This window comes from Urocitellus parryii, chromosome 15, assembly GCF_045843805.1.
Source record: "Urocitellus parryii isolate mUroPar1 chromosome 15, mUroPar1.hap1, whole genome shotgun sequence".
Classification (NCBI taxonomy): domain Eukaryota; kingdom Metazoa; phylum Chordata; class Mammalia; order Rodentia; family Sciuridae; genus Urocitellus; species Urocitellus parryii.
The window spans coordinates 17,515,621-17,525,881 of record NC_135545.1 but is presented as its reverse complement, the minus strand read 5'-3'; the positions used below and the strand labels follow the sequence as shown (position 1 = coordinate 17,525,881).

At 36.8% G+C, this 10,261-nt stretch overlaps 1 pseudogene; it reads left to right on the top strand.

Moving 5' to 3' along the window:
• Window positions 1-9,535: 9,535 nt before the first annotated feature.
• On the top strand, window positions 9,536-9,611 carry LOC113184550 (U2 spliceosomal RNA; annotated as a pseudogene).
• The last annotated feature ends 650 nt before the right edge of the window (window positions 9,612-10,261 follow it).

The following is a 10,261-nucleotide window of genomic DNA, read 5'->3' as shown; positions in this document are numbered from 1 at the left end:
AAGTAAGCCAATCCCAAAAAACCAAATGGCGAATGTTTTCTCTGATATGAGGATGCTGATCCATAATGGGTATGGCAGGGGAGTATGAGAGGATTGGAGGAAATTTAGATAGGACAAAGGAGAGGGAAGGGGAAGTGAGGGGGAGGGGAATAGGAAAGATGGTGGAATGAGATGGACATCATTATCTCAAATACATGTATGAAGAAATGAATGGTGTGACTCTACTTTGTATACAACCAGAGACATGAAAAATTGTGTTCTCTATGTGTACTATGAATTGAAATGCATTCTGTCATATTTAACAAGTTAGAATTAATAAATGATTTTTTTTTTTAAATGGCTTGGTGGGGCTGGGGATGTGGCTCAAGCGGTAACATGCTCACCTGGCATGCGCGGGGCACTGGGTTCGATCCTCAGCACCACATAAAAACAAATAAAGATGTTGTGTCCACTGAAAACTGAAAAATAAATGTTATAAAATTCTCTTTCTCTCTCTCTCTCTCTCTTCTCTCTCTCTCTCTCTCTCTCTCTCTCTCTCTCTCAAAAAAAAAAATGGCTTGGTAGTGGAGCACTTGCCTAGCATGTTCAAGGCCCTGGGTTCAATTCCCATTATCTGCAAAACAATAGTAATAATAGCATAAATATGTAAAAACAATAAAGAAATTTCTTTCTCGCCATCCCCAACTTGCTCAGATAACCATTATTGTTTCTTTTCTTTCCTTTTTTTTTTTTTCTGGTACCGGGGATTGAATTCAGGGCACTTGACCACTGAGCCATATCCTCAGCCCTATTTTGTATTTTATTTAGAGACAAAGTCTCACTTAGTTACTTAGCCCCTCACCATTGCCAAGGCTGGCTTTGAACTTGCAGTTCTCCTGTCTCAGCCTCCCAAGCATCTGGGATTACCGGTGTGTGCCACCATGCCCAGCCCGTTATTGTTTCTTGTGTGTCATTTCCAGAGTTTCTTTTTACATGTATAAGCAAATATGATTACATATTACTACCACCCTTTTTTTTACACACGCACAAAAATCATTCTAGACATATTCTGTATCCAGATTTTTTTATAGTGTATGTAGGATTACAACATTTGTATCATGTAGTATAGGTATATTTAACATCTTTATTTATTTTATTTATTTATTTTTTAGTTATTGAGGATCTTTATTTTTATTTATTTATTTACATGTGGTGCCAAGAATCAAACCCCGTGCCTCACACATGCTAGGCAAACTCTCTACCACTGAGTCACAACCCCAGCCCAGCCCATATTTAACTTTTTAAGCAAGAGCCAAACAGTTTTCCCCCAGCCTATTTTATTTAATAAAATAATCAATGCTTGTTATACCATTTATTTACTTATTTGACCTTTTTCTTTTCCCGCAGTAGTAGGGATTGAACCCAGGGCCTCTTAACTACCAAGTCACATCCCCAGCCCTTTCTTTTTCTTTCTTAAGTTCTATTTTATTTTGAGACAGGGTAAGTTGCTTAAAGTCTCACTAAATTGCTAAGGCTGATCTCAAATTTGGAATCCTCCTGCCTCAGCCACTGGGATGACAGGTGTCCACTACCCCACCTGGTTGTTTATACCATTTACATTCCCACACCAGTGTATAAGAATTCTAGATCCTGCACATCTTTGCTAGTACTTGGTATGTTCTGTTTTTAAATTTAGCCAGTCGAAGAGTATAGTAATATTTCATTATGATTTAAAAAAATTTTTTTTGTAGTTGTAAATGGATAGAATGCCTTTATTTTATTTTATTTTTTTTATGTTGTGCTGAGGATTGAACCTAGTGCCTTACACGTACTAGGCAAGCACTCTGCCACTGAGCTACAGCCCCAGCCCCTCGTTGTGATTTTAGTTTGCATTTTCCCATTTGCCAGAAGATGGTATCTTTTCAAGTACTTATTTTTCATATGTGAATATCATCTTTGGAAAAGTGTCAGTTCAATTTTTTTTTTTTTTTTTTTTTTTTTAAAGATTGTCTTGCTCAGTTGCCCAGGCTGGTGTCAGACTTCAACCCTCCTGTCTCGGCCTCCTGAGCACCTGGGATTACAAGGTGTGAGCCACCACACCTGTCATCATTCAAATTCTTTGCAGTATTTTTATTGGATTATTTATCTTTTTATTGAATTCTACAAATTCTTAATATTGTCAGTATACAGGTCCTTTTTCAGCTATGTGTGTTTTGCATATTTTCTTCTTGTCTGTTGTTTTTTTTATTTTTTGTACTAGACATTTAATTGGGCACTTTACCACTGAACTGAGCTACACCCTAGCTTTTTTTTTTTTTTTTTAATTTTTTTGAGACTGGGTCTTGCTAAACTGCTTAGAGTCTCACTAAGTTGCTGAGGAGGTTGGCTCCGAATTTGAAATCCTCCTGCCTTTGCCTCTGTAGTCGATGGGATTACAGGTATGGGCCACCACACCCAGATTGGGTTTTCATTATGGTAATACTGTCTTTTTTTTTTTTTTCTTTTCCTTTCTGTAATGGGGGTCCAACTAGGGCCTCGTGCACACTAGGCAGTGCTCTACCACTTAACTACATTCCCAGCCCATTAAGACTGTCTTTTTTTCCTTTTTGGTACTGGGGATTGAATCCAGGTCCATTTTACCACTGAATACATCTTCTGTCCTTTTTATTTTTTATTTGAGATGATCTCAAGTTCAAGGACTGCACAGGCTGTCCCTGAACTTGAGATCCATCTTCCTCCGCCTCCCTAGTTGCTGGGTTTACAGGCTTGCTCAACAGTGCCCAGCTCAGTAACATTCACTTTTAAAGAGAAGATTTAAATTTTGATCTAATCTAGCTGGCACAGTGGCACATGCCTGTAATCCCAACAGCTAAGAAGGCTGAAGCAGGAAAATTGCAACTTCAAAGCAGCCTTATCAATTTAGCAAGGCACTTGGTAACTTAATGAAACCCTGTCTCAAAATAAAATAATAAGGGCTGGGGATGTGGCTCAAGCGGTAGCGCGCTCGCCTGGCATTCGTGCGGCCCGGGTTCCATCCTCAGCACCACATACAAAGATGTTGTGTCCGCCGAAAACTGAAAAATAAATATTAAAAAAAAATAATAAATAAATAAATAAAATAATAAAAGTGATGGGGATGTGGTTCAGTGATTAAGCGTCCTTGGGTTCAATCTCTGGTACCAAAAAAAAAAAAAAAAAAGCGTACTATAACTGTGAATATATCTTTTTTACTTTTAATTATGTCAATTTTTGCCTCATGAATTTTTTCCACTTTTTTTATTGGTGCATTAAAGTTGTATATAATTATGGGATTTGTTAAATATTAATAGATGCACACAACATAACAATATACTTTAGCCAATACCACTCCCCAGCACTTCTACCCCCCCTTCTTGATTTCTCACCCTTTGGTCCCTTTCCTCTACTGATCTCCCTCTGATTTTCATAAAATCCATGCCCCCACTTTTATTTTCCATTTTCCTCTCTAGTTTTTGCTTATGAGAGAAAACATGACTTTTTTTTTAGTTGTAGACGGACACTTTTATTTCATTTATTTGTTTTTATGTGGTGCTGAGGTTCGACTGAGTGCCTCACATGTGCTAGACAAGCACTCTACCACTGAGCTATTAATCCAGCCCTGAGAAAACATATGACTCTTAACCTTCTGAGTTTAACTTATTTTGCTTAACATGATGGTCTCTTGTTCCATACATTTTCCTACAAATGACATAATTTTATTTTTCTTTATTTTGCCTCATGAGTTTTTTTTTTTTTTGGGGGGGGTACCAGGAATTGAACCCAGGGGTACTAAACCACTGAACCATATCCCCAGCCCCTTTTTTATATTTTATTTAGAGACAGGGTCTCACTAAGTTGCTTAGGGCCTCGTTAAGTTGCTGAGCTGGCTTTCAACTCATAATTCTCCTGCCTCAGCCTCCCTAGCTGCTAGGATTACAGGTGTGTGCCAGCTGCCTCAGAATTTTGATGCCATTTAAGGTGTGTGCATATTTAGGATTGCTATATTTATCTAATGAGATGATCCTCTTACAATTATAATGTTCCTATTATGTCTTATACTTCTTCCTATTGAGTGAATCTTCCTTAATACTAATATAGCCAAATTAGATTTCCGTTGTTTAGTCTTTGATTCATCTTTATCTACTTTGTGTGTGTGTGTGTGTGTGTGTGTGTGTGTGTTGGGGATTGAATTCAGGGCCTTATAAATATTTAGCAAGCACCCAACTACTGAGTTATGCCCTCAGCCCCTAACTACACTTTTACATTTAATCTATTTCCTACTCTAAATATAAAATGTGATTCTTAAACAACTTAAATGTTTGGGTCCTGCTTTTTTTAAAAAAAAATCCAGACTGATAGTGTGTCTGTTATTTGGAATGTTAGTTCATTTAATTACTTAAGGTAATTATTAAACTGAGTATTTTTAGTTTACCATTTTATTTTCTTTCTCTCTCTCTTTTTGTTTTGTTTTTTGTTTGTTTTGTTTTTATTTTTAGTATTAAGTCTTAAAACTAGGGTTTCTCACATGCTAGGCAAGTGCTCTACCATTGAGCAAAATCCCCAGTGCTTTATCTCCTTTCTTCACTTTAATTTATAACTATATAAGTGTTATATAACTATATAAGTTTTTAGTGTTTGCCTTAATGAGTATATTGTGCAATATTACTTATTGTAGTTCTAAGAACCACAGCATAGATTCCCATTTCTCATTCCCCTGCACTTATGATCTTGTTTTTATGAATTTTGCTTCTATATATGCTATAAACCCCATGATATATGTATAATATATATGTGTATGTATATATATATACACACGTAAATATGTGTTTTGGGGGGGTGTGGATATATATATATAGGGATTTTTTTGCTTGAAATCATCAATAGTCTGTAAGGAAAATAAATATAAAGCAAAATATCTATCAGAAGTTCTTTTATGCCGGAAATGGTGATGCACACCTATAATCCCAGTGACTCGGGAGACTGAGGCAGGGGATCACAAATTCACAGCCAGCCTTCGCAACTTATGAGGCCCTAAGCAATTTAGCAAGACCCTGTCTCAAAATTAAAAAGTAGCCAGGCACGGTGGCACATGCCTGTAATCCCAGCGGCTAGGGAGGCTGAGAAAGGAGGATTGAGAGATCAAAGCCAGCCTCAGCAACGTAAGCCCTAAGCAACTCAGTGAGACCTTATCTCTATTTTTTTTTTTTTTTTTATTGGTCGCTCATAACATTACATAGTTCTTAATACATCATATTACACGGTTTGATTCGAGACCTTATCTCTAAATAAAATAAAAATAAGGCCGAGGATGTGGCTCAGTGGTTGAGTGCCCCTGAGTTCAACCCCTGGTACCAAAAATAAAATTTTTTTTTAAAAAAGGATTAGGGATATGGCTCATCCCTGATACTGAAAAAAAAAAAAAAAAAAGTTCTTATGAGCTAGGGGTGTAGCTCACTGGTAGAGTGCTTTTTTTGCCTAGCATGTAACTGGGACCTAGGTTCCATCCCTAGCACTTGCAAAAAAAAAAAAAAAAAGCGTGGGGGGGGGGATCCTTTCATATTTATTCACCTATTCACCTTTTTGGTATTCCACATTCTTTCATGCAGATCTGTTTCTATCTGATATTTCCCTTCAGTATGAAGAACTTTTAATACGTTTGTTGGAGAGAGTTTCTCAGGTTTTGTCTATGTAAAAATGTATTTATTGTTTATTTTAAACAGATCTAAATTTTTACACTTAAAATAGATACATGAAAATTCTGTGTAGTGATGGAGTGCCATGTGATATTTCAATTCATGTGTACAATGTGTAATGTTTAAATCAGAATAAATAATACATTTATCCTAAACATTTATTACATCTTTATGGTGGAAAACATTCAAAATCCCTTTTTCTAGCTTTTGTTTTCTTTCTTTCTTTCTTTTTCTTTTTTTTTTTTTTAATTTGCCATAGTAGGGATTGAACCCATGGCACTTTACCTGAGTTTTATGACCAGCCTAGCTGTCTTGTCTATATTTATTTTCGTATTGGTGATTGAACTCCGGGGCACTGTACTACTGAGCTATGTCCCTATCCTTTTTATTTCTTTATTTTGAGATGATTTCATGAAGTTACCATGGATGGCCTTCAATTTGTGATTTTCCTGCCTCACAGCCTCCTGAATAGCTGGGACTATAGGTGTGCACAACTGTGCCCAGCTGTTCCATTGTTTTCTTGCCTTTGTCATTTCTGTTAGAAATTAGCTGCAGTTAAAGAGACATATGTAGCTCAGTGGTAAAGTACTTGCCTAGCATTGTTGAATAAGGCCCTGTGTTTGATACCACCAAAAAAAAAAAAAAAAAAAGTTATACTTTTTTGTTGTTGTTGTAGGAGATGGACACAATACATTTATTTATTTATTTATGGATTTAAGGATGGAACTCAGTACTTCACATGTGCTAGGCAAGTACTCTACCACTGAGCTACAACCCCAACTCTATAATTCTTATTATTCTTTTACTTGTAATATGTTGTCATCGTCTTCTTCCCTTTTTTTAGAAATTTTTCTTTGTGTGTTTATGGCTTAATTTTTCCTGCTTTGCTTTTCAAGAGCTTTCTGGAATTATGGGTTGAAACTTTTGACTATTACTTCTATTTGAAATATTTCTTCTATTCTGTTTTTTCTAGTTCTCCAATTATCTGTATGTTCAATTATTTGAAATTGTACCATAGAGGCTAAAGATGTAGCTCAGTGGTAGAGGGTAGAGCACTTGCCTAGCATGCTCGGAGGCTCTGGGTTTGATACAATGAAACAAAGAAGAAGAAAAGAAAAATTATACTATAGACTTTCTGTTTTTTTTCTTTCTTTCTTTTTTTTTTTTTTAAGAGAGAATTTTTTTTTTTTTAATATTTATTTTTCAGTTCTCGGCAGACACAACATCTTTGTTTGTATGTGGTGCTGAGGATCGAACCCGGGCCACACGCATGCCAGGCGAGCGTGCTACCCCTTGAGCCACATCCCCAGCCCCATACTATAGACTTTCAAAGTTCTCTTTTTGGGGTTTAACTTTTAGTTCCAATTGGAATAATTTATATTTGCTTTTTCTAAAACTTCATGTTTTTATTTTGTCCAATCTATTGTTACTTTTTTTTTTCTCTCTCTTTTTTTTTTTTTTTTTTTTTTAGTTGTAGATGCATGGAATGGCTTTATTTTATGTGGTGCTGAGGATGGAACCCAGTGCTAGGCAAGTGCTCTGCCACTGAGCTACAGCCCCAGCATCTATTGTTACATTTTAATGAATGAAGTTTTTTGTTTCTCTATCTCTGTTGCCCAGGCTGCTCTAGAGGGTCTAAGCTCAAGTGATCCCTTTTGCTTCAGCCTCCGAAGTAGCTGTGATTACAAGTGCACACCACCACACCTAGCTTAGTTCTTTTTTTCTGACACACAGCATTTTGCATTTGTAGTGTTTCTATTTCAGTCTCTTTTAATTTCCATTTCTGTGCTGAATTACTCATCCATTCATTCTTGTTTACCTTTTTCACTACATTCTTTTACATATTTGTTGCTGGTATTTTTTTTTAATCTTTATTTATTTTTATGTGGTGCTGAGGATTGAACCCAGTGTCTCACACATGCGGGCACTCTACCACCGAGCTACAGCCCCAGCCCTTGTCGCTGGTATTATAAAGACCCTGTTTAATGCAACCATCATCTTGTCTGTGGGTTTTCTGGTATTGACTTTCTTCATGGGTTAAATTTACCTGTTTCTTTACCTATCTAGTAACTTTTTTATTTGTTAGAAATTATATGTTGGGGGGCTGGGGTTATATAGATCAGTGGTAGAATGCTCACCTTGCATGTGCGGGGGCCCTGGGTTTGAGCCTCAGCACCACATAAAAAAATAAATAAATAAAATAAAGATGTAAAAAAAAAAAAAAGAAATTATATGTTGGAGGGGCCGGGGTTGTGGCTCGATGTTAGAGTGCTTGCCTAACATGCGTGAGGCGCTGTTTTCAATCCCTGGCACCACATAAAAATAAACAAATAAAATATAGGTATTGTGTCCATTTACAACTAAAAAAATATTTAAGAAAAAAAGAAATTATTTGTTGGAGAACAGTAGATACTAAGTATGTACTCCTAGAAAGCCATGCCCCTTTGCTATAAGGGAGGTTTGAGTCCCTTTACTCTGTAGTTGGTCTGGTCTGTATTTCATTGCAGCCATTGTTGGACTCAGTTCAGCATTGGCCAGACTTCAGATGTCTTGCTGTGCTTTATAGACTTGCTGCTGCTGGTGTTTTTTGTTTTTTTTTTTCCTCTGGAGGATTTCTTTGGTCTTTTGTTTTGCTCCTGGTACTTTCTTTCTTTTTTTTTTTTTTTTTTAAAGAGAGAGTGAGAGAGAGAGAAGGAGAGAGAGCGATAGAATTTTTAATATTTATTTTTAGTTTTCGGCGGACACAACATCTTTGTTTGTATGTGGTGCTGAGGATCCAACCCGGTCCACACGCATGCCAGGCGAGCACGCTACCGCTTGAGCCACATCCCCAGCCCTCTGGAAATTTCTAAGAAAGGAAGTGTGCAAAGAGTGACCTCAGATATTGGGGTATGATTTGTATGTATGTGCCTCTGACTTCAGGTTCTTTATTGTAGGTATTCCTGGAGTGGAGAGCCACTCTTTTTGACCTGCCCTACGTCAGAAATCACTGATATCCCAGCCTGTAGCCACTGTGGAGGACAAAGAATATTTGAATTTCAGCTTATGCCAGCACTGATCAGCATGCTTCAAAGTGCTAATTTAGGTAAGCTTTATTAATCTGAGTTTGTGCAATTCTTGGATTATCTTGGTATTATACTAAAATGATAGGCCATGTTTTTGTTTAATTATAAAATATAGTATTTTGTAGAAAATTTGGGAAATAAAAATTGCTTTAGGAAATTTATAATATAACATGCTGAGTGTAGTGGCATATACCTATAATCCCAGTGACTAAAGTCAGAGGCAGGAAAATCTCAAGTTCAAGGCTTTGCCCGGGCAATTTAGTGAGACCCTATCTCAAGAGTAAAAATATAAATAAAAAGGGATGGGGACATAGCTCAGTGGTAGGGTGTCCCTGGGTTCAATCCCCAGCATCACCAAAAAGAAAGAAAAAAAAAAGTATAATCTAACCAATCTAACACAACTACTAACAACCATTTTCGGTGATTAAAGGCTGAGCATTTCTACCCTTAATATTATTTTCATCACCTTATTATACAATCAAAATTTATAATCATTTAAAAACATTTGTTTCCGGGGACATAGCTCAGTTGGTAGAGTGCTTGCCTTGCATGCATAAAGCCTTGGGTTTGATCCCCATCACCACAAAAATAAATACAAACATTTGTCTTATTGGGTGCATAGGCCTATGCCCGAGGTCCTACCTACTTGAAACAATGACATAGGAGAATTGCTTGAGGCTTAGCCTGGGCAACATAGTTTTTGTCTCAGAAACAATGGGAAAAAAGTATAAATGAATAAAAAATAAATTGCCCTCTAAATGATTATAATTAATATTTTGTATCGCTTCTCGGCCTTTTGGCTAAGATCAAGTGTAGTAATACTTTGTAATCATTAGTTTTTCTTTTGAAAATTTTAAAGAAAAATGTGAAGTTTTTTTATAATAAAAGTACATTAACTTAGTCAGCTTCACATTACTATTACAAAATATCTGAGGAAATTAACTTAAGATGGCCAGGTGTGGTGGCACACACTTGTATTCCCAGCTACAAGACAGGCTGAGATAGGAGGATCATAAGTTCAAGTCTACCCTTGGAAATTTAGCAAGACCCTGTCTCAAAATAAAATAAAAAGGACTGGGGATGTAGCTTACTGATAGAATGCTTGCCTAGCATGTGGGTTTAATCCTAGTACTTAAAAAAAAAAAAAAAAAAAAAGACAAAACTGTAAGAAGTTTATTTTGGCTTTCATTTCTGAAGGTTACAGTCTACTATCAAGTAGTTCCATTGCTTTGAGCTTGTTGTGAGGATAGCACATCATGGCAGGAGCATGTGGCAAAACTAGGCAGTGGAGCCAGGCTTGGGTGCATACACCTGTAATCCCAACAGCTTGGGAGCCTGGGGCAGGAGGATCATGAATTCAAAGCCAGACTCAGCAAAAGCAAGATGCTACCAATTCAGTGAGACCCTGTCTCTAAATGAAATGCAAAATAGGGCTGGAGATGTGGCTTACTGATTGAGTGCCCCTAAATTTTTGGTACCAAAAAAAAAGGAGGGTGGGGGTGTGCT